Here is a 17,500-nt window from a genome sequence, read left to right as displayed (position 1 = left end):
CGCTGCTGTAGTACCATTTGCCAAGCGCTAGATCTTGTATAGTAGATGCTGTCTTAATTTATCTTGCGTACAGTATGAATTAGTCGAGTTATTAAGCTCCGCCATCTTTTTAACGATTTACCACCAGATTTAGAATCGGTAATAATTTGAAATCGTGGATGATGTTTGGCGTTGCATCTGTCGCTTGGGTCACCGGCCTCCCGCCCTCGCTCCGATCCACCTACCCCAGCACCCTCCCTATCCCGACCTCCACCATCACCCTCTGGCCGCGAGTGTATCATGCTTGTAGGAATATTGTTTTTGTTGCAGTTGTTGCGTTACATTTAGCCATGATAATGACACTTTAAACGAAGATTAAAAAAGAAAAAAAAAAAAAAAAAAAGGTCTAGCGTGGACCTCTGGATCCTGACGTCGTCAAATATTTGTTTGTTTGATTTTGAAAGCTTACAGGTTTTTTTCCCTATCTGCAGCGTTTGATTATGGAGAGAGTAAATGACTTTTTATTCTAACATTTACAGAATGACCGTTATAACATTGATATGAAAGACAACAGCAAAACTTTGTAGATTTAAATATATTTCTATGGTTTATCCTGTGCTTAGCTGCCAGTAGAAGCGGCTTTCTCAACCTTATGACATACTGTATACAAATTATATAATTATTTATCTTTTGTCAGTTGCGTAAACGAATCCACAGCCTCGCTAAGTGCAAAAGCACTGGCTGATTGATACGTCTTGTACTAAACGTCCAAAAGTTGTGTAAAGCCGGTGACTGTTTGTATATCAGTGTAGGAAATTATGGCTGAAATTCGAATCGGTGATTTAGGAATGAATTCGGGACTTCCATTACAACATTCCAGGCTATTCCGAGACGGACGGTACTCTTTGATGTTTAGGAATGGCTATTGAGCCTCCTAGGATTTGCAGCTGCTGCTCCGCGTCAGCCGTTTCATTAGCAGAGTTTAATTGCTGATGTTACTAGTATTGCATTTAATATTATATATATATATATATATATAATATATATATATATATATATATATATATATTCGCGATATAGATTAAAAGAATCTCGATAAATTTTTTTGCAAACAATACCAAAAAATATTCCACGATGACCTAATGAACTCCTTCCGAGTCTTCGGAGATTTATAATTTTGAAGGTAATGAACCAAACAAAAACTTCTTTCAGTTTTCTTCTGAAGATTGAAAAAGAAACCCACAAAATCACTTTGTAACTTGTTTACTTTAAGTATTTACATTTAGTTTTACTCCACACTGAGTACTTTCAGGCCCTGTCTGTGGCCCATTCTCAAGAGATGTTTGGGATGTTAGACTGCTGGGCCTTGACCCAGGCTAACATCCCAAACATCTCTTGAGAATGGGCCACAGACAGGGCCTGAAAGTACTCAGTGTGGAGTAAAACTAAATGTAAATACTTAAAGTAAACAAGTTACAAAGTGATTTTGTGGGTTTCTTTTTCAATCTTTAAGGTAATGTTCCCTACATATCTCTCCTTGAGGAATCTTCGGGGATCTTGGGTACGAGTGGCATATTAAAAAGGGTAGTATGTTTACATCTGATGTAATCTAAAAGGATATCTGAGTAAATAATGAGGAGACTACAAAAGAATTTATTTTAATGTGTTTATTGTCGGGTTGAACATAGAGGGACATTTTTGTAACAATTCGGTTTATAACTTAGTTTTTAAATCTCTCTCTTGCTCTCTTACTGTCAAGAATCGTGTTGCAACGCACAAATGATGAACGTTGCGATGAGAAAATATCTCTCTATTATATATATATATATATTTTTTATATATATAAATATTATTAATATATATATTATATATATATATATATTAATTATTAATATCTATATATATATATGTTTGTGTGCATACACACGCTTAGATTATCCAAGTTTATACTGGCGCATATGTCATTCGTATGTCTAGGTTTTTGTAAGGAGTAATTCGAGAGCCAAACACCAGGTTGTCATTCTCGGTTCCTTCTCAGGTGATGGAAACCGACCAGAAACTTGCCTGAGCTCTCGATAGTCCCACACTGCTCGTGGACAACAGCTCTCCTGATTTTTGAGTGATCGCCTATAACCTACTCATTATTGTCAGTGTACTTCATTGCCACAGTTACTTTGCAGCGTCCTTTCGAACTCTCTAGCTGTAACCCCTTTTCATTCCTTTTACTGTACCTCCATTCATATTCTCTTTCTGTCTTCTTACTTTCCACCCCTCTCGTAACGGATGTTTCGACATCTTTAGCTCAGAATGACTTCATAGGTCCCATCGCTTGGCTTTTGGTTTAAATTTTTCTGTATTCTAATTCCATTACTGATTCATCACCCACAGCATGGTCTATTTATGACAACCTTTTCGCCCTTATCCATGTATGAATAACTTTCCCTGTTGCGTGCACACGAATTCATTTCCTTGCATTTCGAAGCACTATTCTCACACATATATCACGCACGGGTCAACTCCGCTCAGTGTTCTTTTTTTTTATTTTCAATATTGTCTTTTGTATTTATTTAAGACACTTTACTACTGAGTTCCAGTCTCTAAAGACCTCTAGTCTTTTATAAGTTTAATATACTTCTGCTTAACTTCACCTTCCAGAAAACTCCTGATGCTTATCTTACATTTCCTGTTCCACAAAGCCCCCCAGTCTTCATTCCCCATGACTACCAAGTTGTATTCTGCTTCAAACAGCGAAGACAAGTCCGTTACTTTCACCCTTCTCTTTTGTGAGGATTCTCACTTTCATTTCCTCCCAGAAGTCCTTGATGATGTTTAATGCTAACCTTTTTTGTACATTTTTCTACACTAGTTTCTACAATTTTTCCTGTTGCGGATCACTCTGTTATACAACACACATTTCAGAATAATTATTATTCTTTCAGCGAAACGTCCACGGCGTTTTCATTTGTAACAAAAAGAAGGCTTATTATCTTCTGTGACTTTATGATCATTTGTCCCTAGGTTCAGCGGCTATTTGTAATTTTTTCTTCTGAATAGTGAATTTTTTATCAAATTTTTCTTGTCTCCATCTCAGTTTTAACCGCAAGTTAAACTGGAACATGATTAACTGTCTGGATATGTGAGTTTTTTAAACAAACTTATCCGTATAGATTTTAATGTTTAAGCTGCTTATTTTTACAGACACCAAGTACTTACCACTAGATACAAGCTAATTAACAGTTTTTTTTATATATAGTATAATATATATTATATATATATATATATATATATGATATTAATTATATCTATATATATATATATATATATATAAATTATATATATATATATATATATGTGTGTGTGTGTGTGTGTGTGTGTGTGTGTGTGTGTCTCATTTGTAGTTGATTGTGTCCGTAGAAGAGACGAAACGTCCTTCAATAAACACCGCTACTTTGTTGTAATACGCAGTCAACGACATATGCACTATAAAGATATTTTACTACCAATATTCACAATGTCTTTATATATGTAGTATTGGTTATATGCTCATTTTCTTCAGTAGTTTATAATGAATCATATTCCAAATCTGCTTAGGAACGGAGGCGGTATTCTAAACGTTTAAATGTCTTGTTGTCGTATATGTCGGTAGTTTTCCCTGCAGAATTACGAATACCAGCCATGCAAGTATTTACTTTCAGATGAACGCTTTTTGATACTGTAGTGTCAAACAACCGTTATATGCACTTCCGGCGTCGATGACCATAAGATCTGCCACACCAGTTACAGAACTGACCTGAGTCAATCGACGTCACATCTTTTACGCTCGTGTTGAAGCGGGCTGGCAAGTTCCTAGCAATTTCTACTCGTTCACGAGGCTGTGTGCTCATTACGAATAATGGCAGTGATAACATACTGTGAGAATAAGTTGGGGGAATAACTGCAGGCGTATTTTGCACTACGTGAAACAACTTCCGGCGTCATAAATCTGTTTTCCATCCGCTGCGAGATTTAGCCTAGTGATCTCAAACGCTCTCGGGGACATTGACATTAATAGCATTCAGCGCGCCATTTGCTCGGTTTTTAAGTATTCCTTACTCAATGTCAGGGAGGTCCTCTGGAAAACAGCCACAGACCACTTGCTGGATACTCTTGTCAGGAAGCGTTGTCGAGGCACAGCCATGATGGGAAATGGCCTCGGGGTACTCATTCTCAATAAGTCTCTCACCCATCCACTCAACAATTGGGGTAATATCATCACTGCACCTCATGCGGTGCTCTGTAGGCTAACTTAAGGTTCTTTGTAACGTCCCTTCGGTCCTGCAACCGTTCCATTCTTGTAACTGTGTCTCCGTTCATATTTTCTTTCTTCGTTCTTACTTCCCGTCCTCTCTTAACAATTGATTCATGGTGCAAATGCGAGGTTTTCCTCCTTGCAAACATTTTCGCTCTCATTTCCCGTTTCAGCGCTGAATGACCTCATATATCCCAGCGCTTGGTCTTTGGCTTAAATTTTGTATTCCGATCCAGTTCTCTCCCTTCTACAATCTTACACTTAGGTAACAATGTGAGAGAGCTTTTTAAAAAATACCCGAGGCGAAGCTGGTGGATTGCGAGAAGTCACTGGAATCAGGACGTGAATTTTGTTCAGGTGTGGCATATTTTATTATTTGGTCTTTTAGTGACTCTGAACGGTTTCTAGATATAAGAGTTCATGTGACGGAGAGATTGTACAAGAAATACTTCGATTATTCTATATACTTTTGGAAGTAGTTTACTTTATGCTCTTGCTCCATTCCGTTGTTCAAATTTCCGATAATTCCCAGGTACAATTATGTACATTTCCTCCACTATGCACTCTATTAATTTATTTTAAGGTTGCTACGTTTTCTGTCTATACACACACACACACACACACGCGCATATATATATATATATAAGCCAAGCATTATGCCACAAATGTAGTTTCTTATCAATTATAATTCAGCTTCGTATCGATATATATACATACATTATCTCCGAGGTAGAACGAATTGGATATTAAACGACACTTGTAGCTTGATGCTTGATAAAAAAAAATTCACACACACACGCACACACACACACACACACACACACACATATATATATATATATATATATATATATATATATATATATATATATATATATATATATATATATATATATATATATATATATATATATATATATATATAGTGTGTAAATGTCTTTTACCGTAATACAACAGTATAAAAGGCCCATAAAACACTATTTGAACGTTGCAACCATATACTTCGGTTCTCCTGATCACTAGCAAAATTTGGATAAAGGATGTCTTACAAAAGCATACATACAAAGGATATGTAAGTGTGGCAGTAAGTGTATTTTGGTAACCCAGGAAAGATGGGAATTAAACTCTTTTCACTGGTGTCTTCTGGCCTCATTAACTCTCGTCTGGCGACCCGTCCGGTGGTCGGATGTTCTTGGACATCTGCGGCCAAAGGATTAACTCGAGATGCCATCCGATTTCCACTGTCCTGGCAGGTTCACATAGTTGGTTTGATTGATGATAGCAGATTACAGCATCTTCCTTTTTGTACGGACAGCTGGTTGAGAGAGAGAGAGAGAGAGAGAGAGAGACGAGACTGAGAGATGAGAGAGATGAGGGAGTCGAGAGAGAGAGAGAGAGAGAGAGAGAGAGAGATAATGCATCTTGAGCACATATGAGAAGAGGTTAAGCGTTTAGTTAAGGTATGAATGGCAGTTTTTTTTTTTTTTTTTTTTTTTTTTTTTAAAGATATCACGTGTTGGGGGGAAACGTTACTGCTACCGCAGAGGTGGTTGGTATAATTATATAGTAGTACTAGGAAGTGCCAGATCTCGGAGTTGTAGGCTAATGCGAAATATTCCATGGCCGACGAAACGCTTCGGTGACTAAATGTTGGTAGGTCTAGGATACTGAATGCTCGGAACTAATGTGAAGTATTCCAAGGCTTTCGAAACGCTTAGGTGACTAAATGTTGGTAGGTCTAGGATACTGGATCCCCCTCCATTTTGATCTTCTCATTGACAGTGTTTCTTTAACTACGCGTGAATCACTCAGAATTCCAGATATCATTATTGCTGACTCGCCTTTAATGGACATCCAAGTTTTTGAGAAAGCGAAGGTTTTTCTCATGATAAACAATGCCAAGCTGAGTCGTATGTTAATATGTACACGTATTTGAAAGTGATGGTGGGATAAGAAAGTAAGAAAAGTTGGCAAGGTTTGTACAAATTTTGGAAAGAGACGTGAAGTGTATAGTAAGAAAGCCAGCCATGTTGGGAACATACAGAGCGCGAGCAGATCCGGGAGGGGAGGAGGGAAGGGTTGGGTGTCGGAGGGTGGGGGTTCACCTGGGCTAGTGCCCCCATGAAAAAGAATGACAAAATAATAATGTTGAAGATATAATAACATAAATGAGAAATGTAAAAATGGGACAAAAATTAAAAATTTATTATATATAGAAATAAAATAACATTTTGAGGAAAAAAAATCATTTATAATCTTAATGATAGAACAGGTGATTGCTGTCCATTTCACAATTTCTACTTTAATACCGAATGATATGCTGAAGAAAATGAATTATACTATGATACGACAGAAATACTTCGTGTTAAGTTAGCATTTTCCAGTAGCCTTTACAAATGTAACCTTTCATTTATCTCTTTTATTGCCAAACCAGTAGAATCTTCTATTACTTGCAAATAAAATACGTAACAGTTTAACATTTTTGTTTAATGTTGTTGCGGCAAGATGCCGTATTAATATCTTGTAGTACAGAACACCATCTGTTTCACTTAGAAACTTTTAACATGCACAGTGGCAACGGCTTCCTAGTCCAGACACACACACATTATATGGATAATATGAAAATTGGTGCTTGCCCATAAAATTTTTCTGGACCCGCTAGTGATATAGAGGTGAAGTAAAGATGTTGGCACGGAATGTGTGATGCAAGGAGATCTGAATGGGTGTGAGAAGTTAAGAAGCTGTGAAAGTGATGTAAAAAGCGCGTGGAAAGCTCTGAATAGTTAGAGTGAAAGAAGCCCAGGAGAGGAAAGGTCTCAATATTGAGGGAACGCATGTGTTTTGAAGATAGAGGTGAATAGCGCAGTTCTGTGGTGATCGACGCGCTATTGATGAGTCTTCTGTGTGTACGAGACGAGTACTTGTATGATGAATGCTGTGGAAGTTTTCTGGATAGGTGTTTATCCACGTTTCATTATTTATAGAATGAATGTGACTGACCGTTATGGGGTGGGTGGGAAACACACACACACACACACACACACACACACACACACACACACACACACACACACACTATATATATATATATATATATATATATATATATATATATATATATATATATGTGTGTGTGTGTGTGTGTGTGTGTGTGTGTATGAATGAATGTATGTATGTATGTGTGTATTAGCTAGTATATATATATATATATATATATATATATATATATATATATATATATATATATATACTACATTTCACAAAAGTTCCCAAGACACCATTATGCAGACAATAGTAGACTGGCGAGCGTACCGACGGAACATGACCCCTTAATTCCTCTCTCGAGGGTTAAAGTGAATGCATATTTAAACTATTTTACTTCAAGTTCATCTTGGTCATGTGAATTCACAAGTTAGTTCAACAAGGAGAAACGGTTGACGATTGCTTTATCAATAAACAGTAATCGGGGAAAAAAAGCAACGGCCACTTGAGAGATATCGAGACAAACATCCAAATGTAACTTTTTAGGTAGTGGTGAAGGCAGGCGGTCTCAGCTAGTTGCAACTGATAACTCTAATTGATAATAATGCTGATGTGTAGGAGCGCAGAACTGTGATAGTAAACAGTTTTAGGATGATGTCCGATAATCTGCAACTAGTTGCGGACAAGAGGAAAAATGTACCGGCACTGAGCTCCGTAAACAAAAATCATTTCCTTCCAAATTTTGTGGAAGGCCATCGCATCAGCGACCCAACTTGCCGCGAATATTTAACGCGCGAAACACTTACGGAAATGAATATTGGCAGGTTTTTATTTCGCGCGTCACCTCATGTACGACAGTCGGATAAAAAGTCTTTATTCTGAATTTAATGTTTTAGCACGATGATATCTGCTATTTTATTGCTTTAAACAAATCTCTAACTTTAAAACTTTATAGTTTTGTGTGGGTGAGAAATGTCCTCTTATTACCCCTATAAATCATCACAAAAGTTAGTTTTTTACCGATTTGACAGTGTATTGAGGCAAGAATGCCATCCTTATTGATATCAGAACATGTCATCTTTCACTGCATACAATGTAATATGCATAAAAATAAGGATAGATGATGAAGGCTTTGTCTCGTGCGGTGCGAGAGGGATGTCTATGACGTCACAAATTTATGTTCCGAATACCTCGAAATTTGCTAGTAATCGGGAATTGTTTTGAAATATTATTACCATATTAAAGCTTGAGTATACTGACCATTTTATGATTAGTTATAAATTATTATCGTAATTTTTCTGTATATCATACTTAGATTCAAATACAATATCGCTAGTTCCGTTTAGAAGTAACAACAAAAATAATTAAAACTGTCCACTTAATACATTGTTGGAACGCGTCCACAGAATGTGAGAAAATGGCGAATTGACAGTGGGACCTATCACGTTGATTGTGTTTTATATGTAATGAAAACTGTTTGGAAACAGATGTGTGTTATATCAATCGGTAATTCAATGTGTATATGGTGAAGCGGGGTCATCAAGATGGCGAATAATATGTACCGGGTCGGAGGTGAGTTCATGATGTGTTGTGCCTGTGTTGATTTCAAGCCTCATCATCACCGGTCTATCAAAAGATTACCCCAAATGTAGAAAAAATTAATTCCACTTTTTTCAACCCGTAATGTCTGCCCTCACTTGCAAGCGAGTCTGAAATCCAATCCCAGACTGTAAGTGGTGTGCTGGAAAATGAGTTTTCAGTCACATTTTGAATGTAAACAATACGAGCGACGGGGAAGGAGCTCCAAGATATATGATTAACGACCCTATCGCTGTCTATTGGTTTGTGCGTTCGTGTGTTCGTCCCTTCGTGTTCTTCAAAGCGAACAACAACAAGAAAAGCAGCTTAAACGTAGGATTTATTTTATATCCACGAAGGCTGCTGCTGCTGCTGGCATTTTTTAACAATGGTCGAATTCCTAAGTTCCCAGATTTGGAGAAAGTTTTGATTTTTCTTTCCCCGACGACGACGAAACTTTCGCAGTCGAACCGACTGCCTTTTGAGAAATGACTTGGGTTCGACTGCGTAGTTTGCTCCTTTTTTCCTCAATTACGACGTGTTTGAATGACTGGATAGTTTTACCCACATCACCTCATCATGAACTCTAACATTCCATTTCATTGTTATGCATGGTTTCTTCATTGTTGCCTGACATAACAGCCTTTCCCCTAAGCCTCCTTATCCTGTAGGAGGTTAGCCTAGGCCTATCCTGTACAAACAACTCATATCATAATGAAGATAATCAGGCGACAGTAGCCTTGTAAAGCTTGAAAAACATATACTTATTTAAATAGGCCTATCCTAGGCCAAAGAAGGCCTAGATGATCAGGTGACAGTAGCCTATCAAGCTTGAAAAACTACAGGTACCTAATTAAATAGGCCTATCGTAGGCCAAAGAAGTCCTAGATAATCAGGCGACAGTAGCCTATTAAGGCTTGAAGAACTGTAGTTAACCTACCTAATTAAACAAGCCTATCCTTGGCCAAAGAAGCCCCAGATAATCAGGTGACAGTAGCCTATTAAGGCTTGAAAAACTGCAGGTACCTAATTAAACAGGCCTATGCTAGGCCAAGGAAGGCCTTGATAATCAGGCGACAGTAGCCTATTAAGGCTTGAAAAACTGTAGTTAGCCTACCTAATTAAATAGGCCCATCTTAGGCCAAAGAAGGCCTAGATAATCAGGTGACAGTAGCCTATTAAGGCTTGAAAAACTGTAGGTACCTAATTAAATAGGCTTATCAAGGCCTAGAATATATGACATGTCTCTTTTTCTACAGCAGATGAATATCAGCCTGATGTAGGTTAGGCTCGAGGCTTTTGTTTAAACTGTGTTCTTATAGGCCTAGTAGAATAATACTAATGTTTACTGTAGGTCATTATAAGTTAACAAGAAAATGGTGACTAGGCAGGCCAGACTTTACGTGTTTGGTGTGCTCTGGTCATCCTTAAGGAAGCATACCTGCACTAGTATTGAATTAGGATGAGGTAAATTTAATAAATCGTAAAGCCTTAAGGTTGCACTAAAAGGACTAGGCTAAGCAGAACACACTTCTCTCCTGCTGGACTACCTTGGTCAAGAAGAGGATCCTACAGTAGGCCTGTAGCCTATAGGATACATAGTGGGGAGTTAGTACATATTAGTGTTACAAAGTTATAAGGTGATTTAGTAGACCTATGCTGTCTGACTACTCCAGATCCACTTATTTTACAGAACCCATAATAAGTTTGTTTTTTTTTATCTTGCAGATATTAGTCCTAAATTGGCTTAATTACCAAGATATTGCGATTGCGCAGAAATTAAATCCTTAGTGTAACTTCGTCTTTATGCCTGTCACCTTGTTTATGTATCCTAGGCCTATTAATGTATATTTCTATTTTTTGTCAGTTAATATTTAACCATCTCTGTCAGTCTCATTGTTATGGCATTACCCTTAGCCAGATAACACACTGCATGAGGTCAGTTTATGCCTGTCACTACTGTCAAATAGGGTGTTGCTTCCAAGTTTTTGATTGCTTAAGAAGGGGTAGGTAATCTATGATTAATTTCACCAAGTTTGCCTATCTTTGTAAGGGAATTTGATTATTGAAACTTTGTAGGCCTTAACATATCAAAATAAATTGACACTTTTTGTATTTTTTATTATTGTGTGAGTCTACATTTTGTTTTTATTGATTGTGTGGTTCGTCTACATTGTGTTTGTAGTGATTGTTTTGTTTTGCACTACCACAAATCTGTTCATAGCCTAATATTTATATGGTTTTTTGTTATTTAAGGACTAGGGTATTTTGTTTGTTTATCCTGCATTTTTCCTTTTTGTTTTGCTTTTTAAACAGTGATCACTTATATAAAAGTTTCCTCATATGAAATCAAACTTAGTCATAACAAATATCCGGCGTCAATGACCTTCAATGTCAGGATGCCAGAAAACTTCCAATCATTCATTCATTCATAACAAATATTCTTCATAGAGTAATTATAAGTCGTGGCACGAGGTACTTTGTTGTTCATTGAAATGTATCTCATTCGGTAAAACTTTACTTTAGTTATGTGGCCTGATTCCCGCCAGGGACAGGTTCCTCATACATAAATGGACATAACCTTTCCTATAATGCTAGGCCCTGACTTAACCAGTTCTTACGTACCTAGCCTAACTTAGGGCAACATATCCTCTCCTGATTGGCAACTGGCGGGAATCAGGCCGCACAACTAAAGTAAAGTTTTACCAAATGGGGAAGTTTCAAGGTTAAGTGAAGATGAAGTATAGTAAAGCATACCTAGTTGTAAAAATATGGCATGCACATTTACTGTACTATGTTACCGATTTATGCTCCGGCGACATATTGTATAGGTGAGCCTGAGTCTCAAATTCATGTTTACATGAATTCATTATATTTTGGCATATTTTCTCCTTCCTAATAAGTGTTTACCCATTTTAATGTGTTGTTACTAAATGTAATATTGTATTCATGCTCTTTTCTGCCTTTCTGTGTGTGTTTTCCTTTCTACCACATCATGCCTGCGATATTTATAAGCAGCTTTCTGTGACAGTCAGGGCCAAGGATCTTGAATGGTTATTGAAATTGCCTGTGTTGCCCTGTGGCTTTTAATGAAACGCAAAGGCTTTTTAAACAGTGGTGGGGAGCATACGTTAAAAAGTCTTGATGTGATAGGTTACAACGAATAAGAACGTGGTGCCTATCTTTTGTAGTGTGCAAGAAACTTTTGACCAGCCTTACCATGAGGTATTTTTATCAGTTGTGACCTAACCTAGTATAGATATAATTCTTATAAAAAGTAGCCTATATAGGATAATTATGTAATTGTCATGTGTTACATTTGAATGACATGAAGTTGGTATTGTATAATTGTAATGGAAGAAGCTATAATGGAGCACAGAGAAAGGAACTCTTAGGAGTTTCAAGCTAATGACCTGTTGACAGCAGAATCTGGAAGAAATTCAGGAAATGTTTAAAAGTTGGAGGAGTGAAAGGAAGTCAAGCCATCTGAAAATAAACGTTATATACAGTGCATGAAATATGTTACAAGAGCAAAAAGAGTGCAGAAATAGTGCTACTTAACCTGCTCATTTTGATTACTATGTCATGGCAAATTATTTGTACTTCCATGTATTTGGTCACTAATTAGACCAGTTATTTCAAATAGGATTAGTACTTGAAAATATTCCATGATTCATGTCAGCATCTCAAAAGGTGATGTAAATACTGTACAAAGCTTTGCTATTGCCTTTTTCATGTACTATTTTCTCAGAAATGAACTCTGCAATAACTTTGAATTTGCAGAAACTGCAAAAAGAGCTGAAAAGGTCTTGAATTGAGTAGAATGCAATTCCTTTTCACCCTTGTTATTTAAGGAAAGTTGGTCTAGTAATAACAAAAAACTCAGAATTTCAAGAAATTGATTTTTAGAAAAATAAGATGGCAAATAGTGCATTCCGTAACCTTTTGAACACATTAGATTGTAAAGCAGGAGTGAGATAAGCAGTAGCTGCAACATGGAAGATGCAGAATGAGAGAGAGCTGGACTGAGTAAATAAGTGTCCATTTGATTAAGTCTAAGAAGTTTATAAGTAAATGGAAAAGCTTCCATGTACTAACAGCCTACTTGCTACAAACTTGCGGACTGATACACTTCCCCTTCATCATCATTCTGATATGACACACTGCTTAAGATTTAGCAGCACCTAGTTTATGGCTGTGAAAAGACCTGTGCTGGGAGTGACCCATCAGTTAAGAGTAGTACACACATTAATAAGGGCATTTACAATATATAATTAGGAAGACTAGGTTATACCTGTTTAACTACGTATTTACAGTTCTGAATTCAAGCCTTTAGGGCCATCACATGGCATTTCACTTCATTATGACAAATATCGTTTATACTAATGTAATATTTGCATGCTAGTGTTTTGTTGTGAAAGTGCACAAGACAGGACAGTAGAGAGAAACCATGCAGTTTTATTCCATAAAGAAAGAACCTCGTTTGTCACCTAGCAATGAGATTTTAATTTTGTTTTAGTATTATGTAGGTATCTGTGCTTTAAAGCAGTGAACAAAAACTTACATATGTATATCCATTACTGTGCAAGTGTCTGGCTTCTTTTAACTTTTTCCTTTTTTGCTTTGGTAAAAAAAATATTTTGCATTTTCATCTTGGCATCTTTTACTGTTTAAATCTGCACATTATTGGTATGTCATGAAGCGGATAATTTCATGGACAGGCATGTGTGTAGCATTTACTATTAGACATATATTTCTAGGGAATTTTTTAAACAATATGTAAGTTTCCATAATAGAAGCAGCCACCGTATCACTCAGTATGAGTCCCAGGGAGTGAATGTTTAATAATTAAAGGTCATGATTGGGTCTTGGCCTGCTACCTTGGTGGCCGTGAGTTCGATTCTTGGGCATTCCATTGAGGAGTTAGAGATGTGTGTATTTCTGGTAATAGAAGTTCACTCTCGACGTGGTTCAGAAGTCACGTAAAGCCGTTGGTCCCGTTGCTGAATAACCACTGGTTCCATGCAACGTAAGAACACCACACAAACAAACAAACTATATGCCAGGAAGATACATGAGTGATGCTACATACTTGTGTTTGAATTGTCAGTGGTTATTTTATGATGAAACTCAAACAAGTTACAGCACTGTTAACTTGTTGCTCAGTGACGCTTACAGCACTAATTTGATGCAGCATCAAGTTACAGCGCTGTAAAGCACCGTTAACGATAGTGAAACAGAGCCGTAAGATCGAATCGCTATAAAACAGGATCGGCGATAACTGGGGACTGCCTGTACTTCCCAGGTAATTTCATGATTGGAACCCTCCCTCCCCTCTCATGGACATAAGGCAAAAACGAATTGAGCTCTTGAGTTGTGTTGTACCTATTCTTCCCCAAAAGTGGGCAGGGCTAGTTACCTACGTACACTAAAACAAGAGCGCTACCTCGATTTTGAGATTTTGAGCTGCTCTGATAGAAACTAATAGCTATGGAATTACTTGGTAAGTACAATGAAACTCGTTTTAAAGGACTTGAAGGGAGGTTGGGGGTGGTCGTCCATTAAAGCTGATTGTCCGTTGATGTGATGTATTGCATTTTTGTGGCCAAAGTAATGTTTATCAGTAGGCTAAGGCTTGCCATAGGTGCAGTAACCACTGACATGCATGAAAAGATTCTTGTTATGATATAAACTGATAATAAAGGTAGCAAAACCATTTTCACCTTAAATATCTTCTTAATAAGTAGCCTATTCAAGGAATAATTTCTTATCAATTAAATAAACTCTTAACTCTTTGAGTTGCCAGTGAAGAAAATATAGACATTGATTTATACTTTCACAGTGAGACTTATCATTCTGTAACCTCAGAAATGTTTATATTGGTGTATTTAGGATAACATAATATTAATTTTTAATTCGAAATTCATTATCATTTTGGTAGTAACTAATTTCTCAGAACAATACTGTCATACAAATGACAATTATCGTACATATCACATTGTTGTTTGTGATTGATGACAAAGCCTAAACGTATTAAAACCTTATTTGCCTTACGTATGTTAATGGCATATTTTCATAATAAAAAAGCCTATTCGAGGAATAATTCCATGTCAGTGAAATCAACTTTTATCTCTACGAGTCCTACTGACAAACTGTAAACATCATATTTTGGTTGCACTCACAGCAACGTTATCTTTTGGTATCCTTTCGAAATTTTAATGGTAGTGTAATTACAATACCTTTACGATAACATAATAAAATAATTTTTATGGTAAATATGTTAAGAACAACTCAAGTCATACAAACGATAATCATCGTACATTATCGTATTGTGATTGCTGATGAATACGTTGTAAAACCATTTTTACTTTTGTGTTATTGGCATATCTTCATAACATATAGCCTATTCAAGTAATAATTCCATATCAGTGAAATAAACTTTTATCTATGCAAGGTCAGGCAGCTGACGAAATGTAAACATCGAATTATGGTAGCAATCACAGCAACATTATCTTTCAGTCATGTAAAGCCTTTGGTCCCGTTGCCGAATAACCACTGGTTCCATGCAACGTAAAAAACACCATACAAAAAACAAGTATCCTTTCAGAATTGTAATGGTAGTGTAATTACGGTAGCAGCAACATCAAAGATGACATAATATTAATTTTCACTAAAAATTAATTATCAGTTTGGTAGCAAATAATAGTTTAGAATGGTCATACATTATTTTATTGTTAGGGGTTTGTGGCGCCAGTGAAACGTAAGCAAAATAATATTTTCCTTTTAGGCAATGTGGTTAGGAAAAACTTGATATAGTATTGGCTTTATTTTGTTTATTTTGAATTTTTAAGGATACAGAAATTCAAACAGCATTTTTGGTAACATTGTCTTTATAACATAACCAATTTTAATAAGACTTGTTGTTACAAAAACTAGCTTATACACAAATTGTGTTGTAATTTAACAGTTGTCTTAGGCTATACTAACCTTGGCCACATTTTGTCGGTTAAATCCTATATCCGTTGGTTGCGAGTCCGTTAAAACGAGGTTTTACTATATATATATACAATTAGATAAATATAATTATATATAGATATATATATATATATATATATATACTATATATATTATATATATATATAATTATATATAATTATGCATATACTTTATTTTTTATAAAAATGTCTGCTGCTGTGTTACCACTCCAGCTCCCTCTTTTCATTGTGTAAAGCACTGAATGACTGAAGGTGCCCCATTGCTTGCCTTTATAGTTGAACTTTATAAAATTAGACCAACCTCATCATGTGCCTTGGTCAGTGTAAACCCCTGGCACTCCTAACTCCCCTATGATAAGGAGTACATTTACTACATAAAAACTGGCTTCACTGCTGCTATGAAATTCCCCTTGCCATAAGGAGACCCTGGAAGATAGTCCTTTGGAAAGGAGCTAAGAAATCTTATGGCTGGCACTTCCTCTGCTGAGAGTGAGGGCTGTCCATTCGTTCATGTAGTTAGGTAATCACGCGTGAGGGTGGCAGATTGGCTCACACATTTACATTTTCAGTGTGACAGTGATGGTTTTATTACGTTTCAGTTGCTTTCCCTTTCTCATAGACTGATCTGGTCACAGTTTTCCAAGGATTGTTTAATTCTCTTTGGAGGTGTGGCTGATGCTGGAGGAAGACATTGAAAGTCAACAACTGCTCTCCATTCCTCTGAAGTTATCTTTTCTTAGTGGAAGAGGCAACTGGGGGTCTGGAGATCATTGATTCTTCTGCTAAATGTGCTGTTCATCAGACTCAGTGGAGGATGGAGACCCCACATTCCATGTTGGCTTTTATCAGAGATAATGATGTGCATTTTGTAGACTTACAGAATACCCATTTCCAGATATATACATCAATCGGGACTCAGAAATACTACATCCACTTTGTGTATATGTGACCCACCCAGTAACATATTGCTAAGAGTTTCTACTCAATGGCAGCGTAAATTGAAGTTTCACGGGGAGCGCTTCAATGGCTCAGTGTGGATATACAGTGGCGTCCCCCAACGACAATATGAGGAATGACATTGCTAATCACTTCATTCTGTTTTCTGCCAGGCTTGAGGAAACATAGAGTACTCACAGCAACTTGTCAACTTGAAAAAAGTTGTTAAACTTTTATAACCTTTTTTACTTTGCTAGACTGAAGGTGACTGAAGTGAGTAGCAGGTAACGTAGGCGAGAACATTAAGATTTTTATACATTATATACCAAATCAAAGGGTGAATTTTCCCAAGTCAGTCAAGTCACCCACTAAAACCTGGCATCTGGGACCTAAAGCTCCACAATAATCCTAGAACTAGTGACATATGCTTCCCACCAAACCTATTCCTTATCATAGCTCAGGAGATTGATTATTTATTATCCTTTGCTCAAGGGACATGGCCTCGAACATGTGGAAGTCCTACCTCTGTGCTTCCTGACCATCCTGTAGGGTAGCAGAGATGCAGTGCCATCTGTAGTCATATCTAATAACATTAATTTTAATAATGGCAAGATGAAATATCTAAATTTTTACAAGGGAGGTCCTCAACAAGATAATTGTCTATACCAGGGCCGTCCAAGTTGTATTGTCTGAGGGCCACTCTTGAAAAAACAAAGTCATGTGGCCACCTGTGTGTATGTAT

General features: G+C 36.8%; 1 long non-coding RNA gene across 1 annotated transcript in view; it reads left to right on the top strand.

Moving 5' to 3' along the window:
• Nucleotides 1-8,631: 8,631 nt before the first annotated feature.
• Nucleotides 8,632-17,500, top strand: part of LOC135215450 (uncharacterized) — a 56,513-nt gene continuing 47,644 nt past the window's right edge. The window contains exon 1 of the long non-coding RNA XR_010314684.1: nt 8,632-8,821. This is a non-coding gene — a long non-coding RNA (uncharacterized LOC135215450). The remainder of the gene's footprint in view (nt 8,822-17,500) is intronic.

This window comes from Macrobrachium nipponense, chromosome 5, assembly GCF_015104395.2.
Source record: "Macrobrachium nipponense isolate FS-2020 chromosome 5, ASM1510439v2, whole genome shotgun sequence".
NCBI classification, from domain to species: domain Eukaryota; kingdom Metazoa; phylum Arthropoda; class Malacostraca; order Decapoda; family Palaemonidae; genus Macrobrachium; species Macrobrachium nipponense.
This window is presented reverse-complemented; position numbering and strand designations above follow the sequence as displayed.